Genomic DNA, 15,186 nt, shown 5'->3' with positions numbered 1-15,186 from the left:
CTATTTTGCACTTGAAGATCTGCCTCCTGCAGACAGTCCTTGGGCAGGATAATTGCAAAGCATGTTGTTTACACTGCGTTCTGGAGTCTTCTCCCAAGATTCAGCTCTAATCATCTGTTACTGTAGCTGGCTTTCCAAGGCCTTCTTCATAAGGTTGCCTGACATCTTCACTTCTCTATTGGTGTTCCCTATACCTCCCAAACACTCAACTACTTATCTTGGGATCTGCTTCTGACAGACTCAAACAGACACATCTTCTATGTAAAATCCTCTTCTTTTCTGAGATGACATCGCTTGGCCATCTTCCTTCAGCCAGATAAAGCGTGGCTGTTATGTGAGGCTCTTCTCTCCCACTGGAAGTAGACACTACTTCTTGTCCAGGAAGCCAAGGCAAGGTCTGTAGTCTTTACTAAGGCTAGACAGACTCTTTGTCTTTACTATCCTAGGAAGAAAGCTTCCCTTACATGGTTCTGAATCAGAATGACTTAGCCTTTGATTGTAACCCAACAGTTCTAAACAACCTGTGGTACTGCATGTCACACATAAAGATCCTTAGAAATCCCTAAATTTTCCCATGAAGCTCCCACTACACTGAGACACAGACTGACTCCACAACAATAAAAGAACATCAAAAAATAATCAGTTTTTTACTTTTAGATAATAAACTACCTAATCCTCCCTCAAACCCAGTGTGGGAGGAGGTTGTTACCTCCAGTTTCAAGGAAAGGCAAAGTGATACGCCCAAGGTCATTTTGTGGAGACACATTTTACACCCTAAGCAGGAGAGAAAGGAGACAGAGGGAGTAGATTCTCTGTCTCCAGTACCCTTTGCCTGGGAAATTAGTAGGTACCAGCTGTGTCCCTCTGTACTATACAGGAGGGACAAGTTATGGGGCACTGTGCCTGCCCAGCCCGCCTCATAGGAGCACTGTGAGGATACGGGCAATAGAGGCAAGGTCCAGAGCCAACTTCATAAAGCAGCCCCCATACTCAGGTGAGGACTTGTCACCATGATGGGAACTACCCGGAAAATTACATATACAGCAACCACAAAACCTTGATATTATCCTTGATGTCTTTTTCACACACTCAAGTTCATTTCATTAGGAAATCCGATTGGCAAGAACTGATGAATCTTGACCTTCAGGACCTGTCTCTGGATTGCTGGGCCCTAGTGAATGCTGGGAGTTATGACTGCATTAGGGAAGCAAATTAGAGACCTAAATTACCTAAGAAGACCTCAGGGCATAAGGATTGGAATCTCCAACCCCCTAGGATTTCTTTGGGACTTCTTTCCTCATTCTAAGTAAATGTCACCTTCCAGACCTAATTCTGTGTTCTCTTTCTACAACTTTCTCCCCTTCCCCCACAATTGTAGAAGCATCAGTCCCCAGAAAACCTTCATGCACTCCTGGTTTGAGGTCTCAGCCTGGCCAGGGCAGGGCTTCAGAACAGAGGTGTAAATTTGTCAGGAGAAGGAAGCAAGGGCGCAGTAAGAGTAAATCCTCATCTAACATGGCAGAGAGTCAATAGATAAATCAAGAAATCGCTATGTAAGCTTATTTTTTAGCGACGAGAGGTGACCACCAGAAAAACTAAACGGAGGAACTGATAAAAAGGCGTGTGGGTGGGAGCAAAGCAAAGGATGGTAGTCTGTTGCTTTGATTATAAGCGATAATTTTGTTTTGTAAAAAATACTTATGCATTACTCCGATTTTTAAAATTAAATCTTTAAGAAAAAAGATGAAATTAAATAAAAATAAGAAACAAACGGAATACAAAGCAGGAAAATAAAAAGCAAATGTGCACACCACACCAACAGGTACGGACCGGTTGGGACCCAATGGACAGGAGCGGAGGGGGTGGGAGTGGGCGGGGCTTGGCTAAGGGGCGGGGCGAGACTGGTTTTAGGACCCATCCACTGCGAGGGGGCGGGGCGCAGAGCTGTTTCCCTTAGACTCCGCCCCCAGCGGGGAGCCCGGGAAGCTCAAGGTCAAATTTGCCTTGGTCCCCACCCCCAGCGAGGGGGCGGAGCGGCCCAGTCTCTCGGCTGTCCGGCCCGGAAGCGACCCAGCGGCCCGACACCCGTCTTGGCCTCCGTCTGATCTTTGAGCGTGGACAACAGTCCTGGTTTGGCCCCGCCGTCCCCCGACATTCGCCCGCTGCCACTGCGGAACCCCGTGAGGCTCAGGTAAGTGCCGCCAAGGGCCCTGGTCCGCCCCGTTTTGACCCCCTGGGCGCCTGCGAGGACCTGGAGTTGGGCTGGGCCCACGTGACTCGCGTCCTGGTGGAGACCCAGGCGCTGGCTCTCGGGCGACTGGTGGCAGCGGAGCTGCAAGAGAACAGCTCCGCCCCATCTCTACGCGCCGCCCTTTGTCGCTGAGGCGCATCTTCCTAACCTCCCTGACCCCGTGACTCCCACTTGGGCCTAATTAGACTTGGGTTCGGATCCCACCTCCAGCAGCCTGCACTCAACACTTAAAAATAACTATTCAGCAAATACCTTGAGCTACTCGGTGCTGCCACAAGGTCAAGTCCACACTCAAAGTTGTGAGAGCTGAGGCTGGTAGGAGCCTTAGAGGTAGAAAACGTGGTGCTGGAGAGCTGTTATCAGGGCTGCTGCTGCTAAAACTAGGATGTCAATCAAAGAGTTTAAGGGTGGGAAACAACAGAGCGGGCACATTTTGCAGGGAGAGAAAGTGGCTTGTTTGAGGGAGAAGGGTCAGTAGTGTCTGAGAGGAGAGCTAGTGCCCTGCCATTGACTTCCTCCTCTGGACGCTGGGACTGTGCCTGCCCATGGGGACAGCAGCCTTAAGCGTGGAGGACAGCACTGTTCCCGGGAGGAGTGAGGAAGCGACGGAATGATGCTGTGCAAGAAAACCTCATGTTCTTGGACTGGCCGCATTGTGCCTGCCTCTGAGCCCTCCCTTCCCCTCTTCTGAGCCCTTTCTCTGTCCAGTGAGGGGCTCCCAGTAGTCTCGCAAACAGCCTGTTCTCTGAGGTGAGGACTGGGTTAGTCATTAATTCTGGAAACATTTGACTGGCATCCACTTTACCTTGCCCCAAGGATTCAGAGAGAACTCAGACACCAGACTCCTGGAGCCAAGTGTGGTGGGCCAGGTGGAATAAAGTGCCAGTTGCAGCCTGGTAGAAACAGAGCAAGGGGTCTGACCCTCTGACTTGGCCAGAGATGGTACCCTGCCAACTCCATGAGCCCCCCAGAACATCAGGCTCACACTGCACTGAGAATCAGTGCCTTTCTGCCCGTCACAGTGGCTCTGGGCTCCTGGAGTCATCCTCTCAAACTGGCAGAAGGCTCTCCAGAGACAGTGAGTCTGCTAGTCTCTGGCTTAGGTCTCTTAGACCCTAAGACCCCATGGATTTGGGAGAGTATTTGGGGCTGCAGAAAACACCTATCAGTCAGTTACGGGTGTATTTTATGGGCTTGAATGATCCACATACCTGCTGTGGTTCTTTTCACAGTGTTGGTGGAGACACTGCATTTGCTCTGTGAAATTGGCTGGGAGGGCCAGAGAGGGGAACACAGTGGAGGGAGGTGCCTGGTGCCATTTGTGGGGAGTGGCAAGATGTTAACCAAGGGTGTTGGAGGGAGCACGGAAGGGGGTCTTGGTGCAGCCGGTTTCTCCTCTCAAACCATGGCAGTGTCCAGCCACAGAGAGAAAGGAAGCTTGGTGGTCACAGACCTGGTCACCCAGCCTCTGAGTTGTGAGGATTTGGCAAGCTTAGCAGATGCTTGGCATGTAGTTGGCCCTGAAGAAATGTTAATTCTCAGCCTCTGCTTCCTCTGAATAAACTAAAATAGGAGTAAGCATGGTGCCTATCTTAGAGTTTATTATGGGGATTTTCATAAGTACCTAAAATACATACTGCCATGCCTGACGTGTAAAGAGTTACTAGTGCTGCTTCTTCGGCCTATTCCTTATTTCAGGCAAATGGTGATGAAACAAGATGATGGGGGGCCGAGGGAAGGTGGAGGGACATGAAGCACTGTGCAGGGTGATTAGTGGGAAAGTTGCATTATCTGTTGAAGTGGTTTTACTGGAAAGCCTCAGCCTCCGGATGAGAAGGCTGTTCTGCATGATAAAGGGCTTCTGGCAGCCACACTGTCAGAAGGCCTAGGAGTCTGAGTGTCTATGAAGACTCAATTCAGAAAATAGCAAATATTGGAAGAAGCAGGGACTACAGTTGAAGACTAAAATTGTCTCTTTCAGGCTGTATCTTTGGCTTATGGCAGGACACAGGTCCCCTGCAGGCGTCTGCCTCTCCCCTGTGTATGCATATGAGTAAACCAGGTGCCTGAAATTGGTCTGGCCCTCTCAATGGGCTAGGAACTGTGAACCCCAATTTTGTAACCCTCGCACCCAGCAGAGTACTATGCATAAAATACATGAATGATAGAACAGATGAATAAATGAAAATAAACCAAACATAAACTTTCCATAGTGTATAGGTGAATTTTTTAAGAGTATGAAGTCAGAGATAACTAACATTTTTAAGCATTTGCTGAGGGCCATACATTTTCATGTGTGTTGCAGTGTGGTAGTAGTCAGATAATATTGCCTGTGTGACCTCCTACACATCACAGAAACTCTCTAAACCAAATTTTTCCATCTGTAAAATGGGACTCATTGTATCTATTACATAAGACTCTTTGGGTCATTAACCAAGGTAAGTATATGAAGCACTGACCTCAGTGCACAGTGTATAGTATGGAAAGTGCTCAATAAATAATAGCTGTCATATTTTTATTATATTTATTAATCTTCCCAGTGCTCCCCACTGTCTGATGGATGCTAAAGGGCACAGGCACGGATGGCCTGAGTTCAGTCTCATCTGAAGTGCTCTGCAGACACTAAGCAGACAGCTTGTGTGAAATGTGCTCAACTTCACGTACATTTCATTCATTACTTAAAGCACTTGACTATGTGAGATCTTAAAAGGAAAGAAACCTGCAAAATTATAATTTATGTACCTTTCAAGTTCAGATATTTTATCATCTAGATAAATCTTCCATGCATCTATGTTAAACCACTTTTGGCTTCGAAGCTCTTAAATAAAGTGGCTTATCCTGACCAGTGTCTTTCTTTGCTCATTTATCATAGTTCCCTAGTAAAAATGAACAGGTCCCTTTGGGCTGGGCGGGCCTCAGGACAGCAGTTCCTGCTCCACTGTCTTAGCCATGCAGTTCTGTGTGATGCTGTTTAACAAACCACAGCGAACTCCTGAAACCCTCATCATTGTCTTTCATACACAAGACCTGCATGCGTGTTTAGGGATTAGGAATATTCTGTTGCTAGTGTGAACCTAGGAAATTAGCCCTTAGGGAACCTAAAGTTCTCTAAGGCAATGTGTTTTTGAGTGAAAGGGCTTTGCATGAAAATTGACAGTGTTTTCTGGAAGTCAGAGCTGCCTTTCTGTCCACCCAAGAGTGCTGTCTCTGCACCTGGCCTCTCCTTACCCAGTGAAGGCCTAGCCTGCATATCAGTGCCCTTACGTCTGCCTCTGGCCACAGCTGCCCCTAAAGCTGCAATACAGGGTAGCTTCAGAGCCCCTGCCTGTTTCATAAAAGCCTTCCTAGGCCCTCTCCCTTCCAACCATGGCCTTCGCACTGCACCAGGGGCACTTCTGGTGCTTGCCCCCACTCCAGCAGCCCTGAACACTTCCCTTGAGGACCACAAACACTTCCACTGTTGGGCACCAAGTCTTCCTGGTACCCAGCACTGTGCCTGGCATTCCATCTCCCCTCCCTCTCTCTCTTTTTCCTTCCCTTTATCCTTCTACAGATACTTCAGGCACTGCCCTGGGGTTTCAAATGGGAGTCATAAGTGACACAGTCCTGATCCTTCTGAAGCCCACACACATCATGAGACAGAAGCTCCTAATCATACAGCAATAAATCATAAACTGAGTTAATTGTCACCACAGAGGAGCCTTTGTGCCATGAGAGTGTGTAAAAGTGAGACAGATAGAGTTAGTATCAATATAGATATAGCAAACCCATAAACGTTGATTGGAGTTTTATATTCATTTATTCTTATACCTTTAAAGGTTTTGTATGGTGTTTCTTGCATTAATTCCAGTAAACAGTGTTTTATGCCACCAGGGTAATCTTACTGAGATTGTGTACTGTGAAAATGACTGTGCCACCGCTTCCAAATAGGAGAATGGTTTTAATTCTCCAATTCTCTTGCCTCTTTAGACTTTACAGAGTGTCTCCTTGGACACTGCATCACTGGGTGCTCCACTCATTAGTGTCATCCATGTCCTTCTGGGTGGCAGCAGCAGACAGGCATCCTGCTTGCCTGAAGGTGCATCTGGTGGGGTGAGTGCTGGAACCCTCTGCCTTCCAACTGAGAGAGTCTACCTGTCCTCTTTGATTTCCCTGGGCACCAGGCTGAAGGTCCAGTATGGTGTTATTTGTGTGGTGGCCAGCAGTCTGCCTTGGGAGAGGAGAGAAGGACAAAGCCAACTGCTGTCGTCCTGAAGGGCAGACTCACCAGTTTGCATGCGGCAGGGGCAGTGAGCTGGGGGTGTGCCTCACTAGGCAGAACCTAGCTATTGCAGCTCAGTCCTTCATGAGGAGCCAGCAGTCCTCCAGAGGACACCATGCCTGCCTTCAAGCATGTTCAGTTCCTCTGAGAACAGAGAGGCAGTGGTACATGATCCAGACAGCCCTGGGAAACCATACCTGGGTATTATTCATTTGCCCAGCACTATCAACAAAATACACTTTTGTTCTCCACCAGTCTTAGATGTAGAGCATATTTGGAGACATGAGCTTCCATCTTTCCAGGAGCAAAGAAAGGAGTGACTTGCATGGCTGCACAGAAATGGAAGAGGCCTCCAAGTTCTTCAGGAGGGGCAGATTCGACCTCCGAGACTAGGCCAGTGGGGAAGGCTGTACTCCAAGTACAGCATTAGTAGAATTGTGATTGTGTGGTTGTAGCCACATAGCAAAGAAGCAGCTCTGGAAATCTCTCTTCCATAAAGGCTGACACACAGGGATGGTATTTATGCCTCTTGAAAGTGCATATTAAGTGGTGGATATTTATGTAAAAGGTTCTGAGGAGTAAATGTGTCCATCACTCAACCTGGAATTCTTTTAGAGCTCCAAAGATGGTTTTAAATTACAGCCAATCTTCTTCCTGCCTTCTGCCTCCATCAGTCCCCCTCCCTTGCTTCCTCTTATAAAAATGAAGTGTCAGAACAGGACCAAGCCCAAGTGGGAGGTGGGGCTGCCTTGCAGGAGGGAGTCGGCATACTAGAGGCAGGCCTGTGGGGCTTAGTGTAGACCTTGGTCCCTCCCTTGTGTCACGTTGTTCTGAGGATGGCAGAATGTGGTGTTCATTCAGCCTGATTTCATCCTAGCCACAGCCATCAGCAGCTCTGCCATTTGCCAAGTAGTTTGCTTGGGGTGGAGGATGGCGAATGATAAAAACTTTCTATATTGCTTGTGCACACTAACCTGAATTTGAGCTCCACAGATGGGGTAGAGTGAATGTCAGTGTCAGTAAGGGAATCACACCAGGCCGGGAAAGAGAAGGCTTCGGAAGGCTGAAAGTTTCTCTGAGCAGGTGATCATAAGGACAGAACACTGTTACGTGAATTCTTATGTAGGAGTCTTATCTGGAAATTATTATTGACTTTCCAATGTGCATTTTAAAGATCAGAAATAGACGTTTACTGCACAGACCATATCCTTAGTATCAAAGCCTGCTTTGCTTTAAATTCCCCATCCAGCCTTCTTTGAAACATTTATGATGCCATTGGCCATTCTTGTATTCTTTGTGAGAGAAAGGATGATGGTGTCTGTTACCCACTTTCTATTTTGTGAGTTATCAAAGGACATAGATGATAAAAGTAGAAGGCCTGCCTGTTTTAGATGTCACTGAAATTCTACTACTTCTTGGCTTCTGGGATTCCACTTTAGGAAAATAGTCTGAAAAGTGGAAAGGGCCACTGTATAAAGTTGCTTACAACATTACTTATAAAGGTGGAAACTTAGATGTGACCTGAATGCACAGTATAGGTGGATAGTGAAATTACAAGCATACCAGATTGATGGAATACTATGTAGTGCTTAAAAAACGTGAAGGTTAGTAACATAGGAAACCTTTACATGCATAGTGAGCAGGATGCCATTACACTAAAAATGTACTCAGGAGAGCAGTCTGCAAGAAAACCCTCCAAAGGGACAAGAGTTGCATATGGACAGAGCAACTATGGGTACTTTTGTTTCCCACGATTTCAAACTTTCTATATTTCTTTATTATTCCTATAAAATTTTTAAAAATCTTAACATGAGCCAAGTTGAATAATGATCATTCTGCTGTTTGCTATTTTCAGGGTACCACATTTGTGGCCTTATCCTGAATTAAATATTTTAATCAACAATTTCTTTTTTTTTATTTTTTATTTTTTTATTAAATTCTTTTATTGGTACATTGTAGATATACAACACAATTATATTTCTCATTGGGAATTGTACCTTTACATGATGCATCTTGGTTCTTATTTTTTCCCCATTCCTAGCCCTCCCTTCACCCCCTCCACCCTTCCCTATTTACAAAGACTTTATTTCCATTTTTTCCATTTCTCATCATTTTTCCTTTCCTTTCTTTCTTTTCCCCTGCCCCTCCCACTACCCCTACCCATTTGGACCTTTTCTTCCTATTTTGCATTATCGATTATTCATTCTAATCATTGGTACATTTTAGGTATACAATATAATGACATTCATCATTGGAAATTTACACCTTTACATAGTCTCTCTTGGTTCTTACTTTTCACCCTTGCCCAGCCCTCCCTTCAACCCCTCCAGTCCTCCTTATTTACAAAGATTTTGTTCCTATTTTTCCATTTTCTCATATTAATCCCATTCCCTTCTATCCTTTCCCCTAGCCCTCCCACTTCCTTCCCCTTTGCCCCTTTTCCTATTATACATTTAGTCCTTATTTACACTTTCAGTTTCTCACACCAGAGAAACTATTTGGTATTTATTCATGTGTGTCCTATTTATTTCACTTAAGAGTATCGCCTCAATGTGCATCCACTTACCTGTAAGTGTCTCTAACTTCTCATTTTTTATGGCTGAGTAGTACTCCATTTTATTAAAAAAACCACATTTTGTTTATCCAGTCTCCACCTGATGGGCATTTGGGCTGTTTCCAAGTTTTAGCTATTACAAACTGTGGTGCTATGAACATGGGTGCACATATATCACTGTGGTATGATTCTTTTAATTCTTTGGGGAAGATCCCCAGCAGTGGAATAGCAGGGTCAAATGGGACTTCCAGTCCTAGTTCTTTGAGGTATCTCCATACTGATTTCCACAGTGCTTGCACCAGCCTACACTCCCACCAGCAGTGGAGCAGGGTTCCTCTTTCCCCACAGCCCCGCCAGCATTTGTTATTGGTTGATTTCATGACAGCAGCCATTCTTTCTGGAGTGAAGTGGAATCTCAGCATTGTTTTCATTTGCATCTCTCCAATGACCAGTGATGTTGAACATTTTTTCATGTATTTATTTGCTATTTCTACTTCTTTGTCTGAGAAATGTCTGTTCATTTCAGATGCCCATTTTCTGATTGGGTCTTTAAATTTGGGAGGTCTGATCTTTTTAAGTTCTTTATAGATTCGAGATAGTAGACCTTTGTCTGAGGAAGAGCAGGTGAAGATTTTTTCCCACCTTGTGGGTTGTCTCTTCACACTGCTGGTGGTTTCTCTTGCTGTGGAGAAGCCTTTTAATAAGAAGATATCCCACTTGTTGATTGTTTGTGCTAGTTCACGGGCAACTGAGGTTTTCTTCATAAAATCTTTTCCTATACCGATGTCTTCAAGGGTTCTACCTAACCTCTGTTCCAACTGGTTCAGAGTTTCTATTTTAATATTTAGATCTTTAATCCATTTTGATTTTAGTTTAGTGCATGATGAGAGATACAGGTCTAGTTTTAATCTTTGGCAAGTTGAAGCCCAATTTTTCCAGCACCATTTATTAAAGAGGCTATCTTTCCTCCAGTGAGGGTGTTTGGCTCCTTTATCGAAGATGAGATAGCTGAGTGTGTCTGGCGTTGTTTCTGCATCTTCTAATCTGTTTATCTGGTCCTCAAGTCTGTTTCTTTGCCAGTTCCATGCTGTTTTTATGACAGTAGCTTTGTAGTATAGTTGCAGGTTGGGGATTGTGATACCCCCTGCCATGTCTCTGTTACCTAGAATTGCTTTTGCTATTCTGGGTCTCTTCTTGTTCCAAATGAATTTTTGGATTGTTTTCTCAAGGTCTATGAAGTATGCTGCTGGGGTCTCAATTGGAATTGCATTAAATCTATATAGCAATTTTGGAAGTATGGCCATTTTCACTATATTAATCCTTCCTACCCAGGAGCAGGGGCTGTCTGTCCATTTTCTGATATCATCTTCAATGTCTCTTTTCAGAGTGCCATAGTTTTCAGAGAAGAGGTCTTTGATTTCTTTCATTAGGTTGATTCCTAGGTATTTCAGTTTTTTGGATGCTATTGTGAAAGGAATTCTTTGCCCTATTTCTCTCTCAGTGAGTCTGTCATTGGTGTAGAGGAAAGCTATTGATTTTTGTGTGTTGACCTTGCAGCCAGCTACTTGACTGAATTTGGTTATTAAGTCTAGAAGACTTCTGGTGGAGTTCTTGGGGTCTTCTATATAGAGTATCATGTCATCTGCAAATAATGACAATTTGACTTCTTCATTTCCTATTTTTATTCCTTTTCTTTCTTTCTCTTGTCTAATTGCCGTGGCTAATGTTTCCAGAACTATATTGAACAAGAGTGGTGATAGTGGACATCCTTGTCTTGCTCCTGATTTGAGTGTGAAGGATTTCAGTTTTTGACCATTTAGTATGATATTGGCTGTTGGTTTTTCATAGATGGCTTCTATCAGTTTGAGGTAGAGACCATCTGTTCCAATTTTTGTAGGGTTTTTATCATAAATGCATGTTGGATTTTGTCAAGTGCTTTTTCTGCGTCTATGGAGACAATCATATGGTTTTTGTCCTTGGCTCTTTTGATACAGTGTATTACATTGATTGATTTTCGCACATTGAACCATCTCTGCATCCCTGGGATGAATCCCACTTGATCAGAGTGTATGATCTTCTTGATGATCTTCTGCATTCTGTTTGCCATTATCTTATTAAGGACTTTTGCATCTATGTTCATTAGTGAGATTGGCCTATAGTTCTCTTTTTCAGTTGGGTCTTTCTCTGCTTTGGGGATCAAGGTGATGCTTGCTTCCAGGAATGAATTTGGGAGTATTGCTTCCCTTTCAATTTCATTGAAGAGTTTAAACAGTAATGGCAGCAGTTCCTCTCTAAATGTCTTGTAGAATTCAGCAGTGAAGCCATCAGGGCCCTGGCTTTTCTTAGTTGATAAGTTTTTAATGACATTTTCAATTTCATTGGTTGATATTGGGTTGTTCAGAATTTTTAGGTCTTCTTCATTCAACTTTAGTAATTCATATGTATCTAGGAATCTGTCCATTTCTTCTGTGTTGTCCATTTTATTGGCGTATAGGTTCTGGAAGTAGGTATTGATGATCCTCTGGATTTCTGCTGGGTCTGTTTTAATTTCACCCTTTTCATTCCTAATTGCATGGATTTGGGCCTTTTCTTTCCTTTTTCTGAAAAGGTTGGCTAAAGGTTTGTCAATTTTGTTGATTCTTTTGAAGAACCAACTCTTGGCTTCATTGATTTTTTGTATCATTCTCTTAGTCTCCATTGCATTGATTTCTCCTCTGATCTTTGTAATTTCCTCCCTTGTATGAGCTTTGGGGTTGTCCTGCTCTTCTTTTTCTAGAAGCTTGAGGTTCAGCATCAGGTTGTTTAATTGGGCTCGCTCTGTTTTCCTAATATGTGTATTCACTGCTATGAATTTCCCTTGTAAGACTGCTTTCATTGTGTCCCATAGATTACGATATGTTGTATTGTCATTGTCATTGAATTGAAGGAACTGTCTGATTTCTTCTTTAATTTCCTCTGTGACCCATTGGTTATTCAGAAGTGTGTTATTCAATTTGCACATGTTTATGAAATTTGTTGAGTTTCTTTTGCTATGGATCTCCAATTTCATCGCACTATGGTCTGATAATATACAGGGGATAACTTCAATTCCTTTGCACTTACTTAAACATGTTCTATGTGTGAGTATGTGGTCTGTTTTGGAGAATGACCCATGTGCAGCTGAGAACAATGTGTATTCTGATTTTGTGGAGTGGAAGACTCTGTAAACATCTGTTAAGTTCATTTGTTCAAGAGTTCGATTGAGTTCTAGTTTTTCATTACTTATTGTTGTCTAGTTGATCTATCTATTTGTGACAGTGGGGTGTTGAGGTCCCTCACTACAATTGTATTAGTGCATATATGACTTGTCATGTCCGTTAGTATTTGTTTTATATAGTTGGGTGCACTAGTGTTTGGTGCATAGATATTTATGATTGTCATCTCTTCCTCTTGGATTCTTCCCTTTACAAGGATGTAGTGTCCTTCTTTGTCTCTTTAAGTCAGTGTTGATTTGAAATCTACTTGATCTGCCAAGAGGATAGCTACTCCTGCTTTTTTTCGGGTTCCTGTTGCATGCAGTATTGTTTTCCACCCTTTAACTTTCAGTCTATGAGTTTCCTTTTGAATTAAGTGTGTTTCTTGTATGCAACATATTGTTGGATTTTGCTTCTTGACCCATTCTGCCAGTCTGTTTCTTTTGATTGGTGAATTGAGACCATTAACATTTGATGGTTATAACTAAAACATATTGACTTGTCATTGCCATGACTTTTTCTTTTTGTTGGATTCTCCCCCTTTACATTTAATTTCTTGTCGTGCCAGATGGTTTCATTCTGCTTTGCTTCCTGAGGTTGTGATCCTCAATGTCTGTTCCTAGGACATTGTGTAAAATTCTTTGGAGTGCTGGTTTGGTATTCACGAAGTTCCTAAGATGCTCTTTGTCATGAAAGTATCTTATTTCTCCATCCATTTTGAAAGATAGTTTTGCAGGGTACATCAATCTGGGTTTGAGGCTGTTTTCTTTTAGGGCTTGGAATATGTCACTCCAAGCTCTCCTTGCCTTGATGGTTTGTGTTGAGAAGTCTGCTGTGATTCTGATGGGCTTTCCTTTGTATGTGATTTGTTTCTTTTCTCTGACTGCTTGGAGAATATTGTTCTTCTGTCGTGTTTCTGGAATCTTAACAATTATATGCCTATGTGTAGGTTTTTTTGATCAAGGCTATTTGGAGTCCTATATGCCTCACTTATCTGTATGTCAAGCTCTTTTCCCCTGCTTGGATAGTTTTCTGCCATTATTTCTGTGAAGAGATTTTTTTATGTCATCTCCACTCTCCCCTGTTTCTTCATTGAGCCCAATCAGTCCTATGTTATTCTTTTTGGCATTATCTAGCAGCTGCTGGATTGATTTCTCATGTTCCCTTATAATTTTGAAGCAATTTTTCTGTTCCTGGTCACTAGTTGCAATCTTATCTTCTATATCTGAAATTCTGTCCTCACATTGGCTCATTCTGCTGTGTAGACTTTCAATGGAGTTTTTCATGTCCTGGAAATCTATTTGCATCTGTTTTATGGATTCCATTTGTTTCCTATGTTGGGATTCCATCATGTTCCTGAGCTCCTCTCTAGATTTATTAATCATGTCTTGCACTAGGGGCACAATTTCTCCTGTTATCTGAGAAATTATTTCTGATTTCTTTTTTCCAGATCCCCTTTTGTTGCCAGTTCAGTGGGTCCAGGTGGTTGAGTATCAGGGTGTTCCATCTCATTTCCCTTTGGGGTTCCTGTAGGTGTTCTGGAAGTCTGGTTTTGAGACTTATTTATGTGTTTTCTCATTTCGACTGGGGCTGGGGGCTGTTAGCGCCTGCATGGATTACCTCCTCTGAGCTCGGAGAGGTGGGACAGGGGCCGGCAGCAGCATTAAGGATGGTGACCCAAAAGCCCTTTCCTGTGGGCTGGGAGCGGCAGGAGGGATGGTGACCGGGAAGCCCCTTTCTCTGGACCAGGAGCAGTGGGATGGTGCCTCAGAAGCCCCTACCTCTGGGACGGGAGCAGGGGGACTCAGTACCTTGTTCTGGTGGTCTGGTGTCCTCTGCGTCTTTGTAGTGTGGGACCAGGTGGCTGCCTGTCTGCAGCGGGCTGATTAGGTGTATTCCGTGCAACTGGGGACCTCGGTAGGGCATGGGGAGAACTGCCTGTCTGCAGCAGGCTGATTTGGCATGTTCTGTGTGACTCAGGACCTCGGTAGGGCATGGGCAGACCTGCCTGTCTGCAGCGGGCTGATTAGGCGATTTCCGCGTGACTCAGGACCTCGGTAGGGCATGCCGATGTCTTTAACTCTTTCAGGAAGATACCGTTGGAGGCTTTTCCGAACCCGAGAAGGAGACTACAGAAGGAGGACTGCTGCTCTTGGTGTCTTGTCTGTCTCTTTCCTTTGCTGGGTGAGAAAACCTAATCAACAATTTCTAAAGCAGGCTTGGCTCCTTGCCTCCATCTCTGTAGTCCAGGGTCATATTCTGGTGCCCTGGCTGCTCACCCTGGTCCTGAAGACGGATTCTTAGAGCTTTTAAATTAAAGAAGAATACTGCCCCCCCCAACCCGCTTGGTCCCAGTGGTGTGGGAGAAGAGGTGGGGAGGCTTTGCCAACTTTGGGTTCCTCTTTGATGAAGTTTGTACCTCTAGCACAAACACCACACACACACACACACACATACACACACACACGCACGCACACACACTCATACCTGAGGTCAGCAATTGCCCAGGGTAACCCTGCATCCTTCTGCCTTCTTGTCCTGCAGTCTTTGGTACTCTTGTACCTCAGAAGCAGGCTTTTTTACTGCCAATTCTTCCTCTGTCCAAGTATCCTTTACTGTCTAAGGCTGGCTAAAGCCAAGGGCCTGGCCAACAGTATATCCTAAGTCAGCCTCATTCATTTGCCCAAACACTGGGAAGTCTTAACACATCCTTATTTGAGACAAGGATTTGAATTTAAGTAGTTTATCTAGGAGGGGATCTCAGGAAGCACCAGCAAGTAGATGAATGAGCCAAGGAAGTGCGCTATTAAGCTCGTTACCAACGTGAGAGTCTTCAGAACTCCTGCACCAGAGTTATCCTCTCAGGGGCTGGGGGCTGGGTATAGAC

General features: G+C 44.2%; 1 protein-coding gene across 8 annotated transcripts in view; it reads left to right on the top strand.

The window, feature by feature from the left end:
- The first annotated feature begins 1,935 nt into the window (after window positions 1–1,935).
- Nmnat3 (nicotinamide nucleotide adenylyltransferase 3) overlaps window positions 1,936–15,186 on the top strand; it is a 140,471-nt gene continuing 127,220 nt past the window's right edge. For all 8 annotated transcript variants that reach the window (XR_002391658.2, XM_013070920.3, XM_013070911.3 and 5 more), the window contains exon 1: window positions 1,936–2,191. The gene's annotated coding sequence lies outside the window, so the exon portion shown is untranslated. The remainder of the gene's footprint in view (window positions 2,192–15,186) is intronic.

The sequence above is a fragment of the Heterocephalus glaber genome, unplaced genomic scaffold, assembly GCF_053883595.1.
Source record: "Heterocephalus glaber isolate CG9 unplaced genomic scaffold, H.glaber_assembly_v1.0 deba00001504, whole genome shotgun sequence".
Lineage (NCBI taxonomy): Eukaryota > Metazoa > Chordata > Mammalia > Rodentia > Bathyergidae > Heterocephalus > Heterocephalus glaber.
Note: the sequence above shows the minus strand (reverse complement) of the source record. Positions and strands in the feature narration are given on the sequence as shown.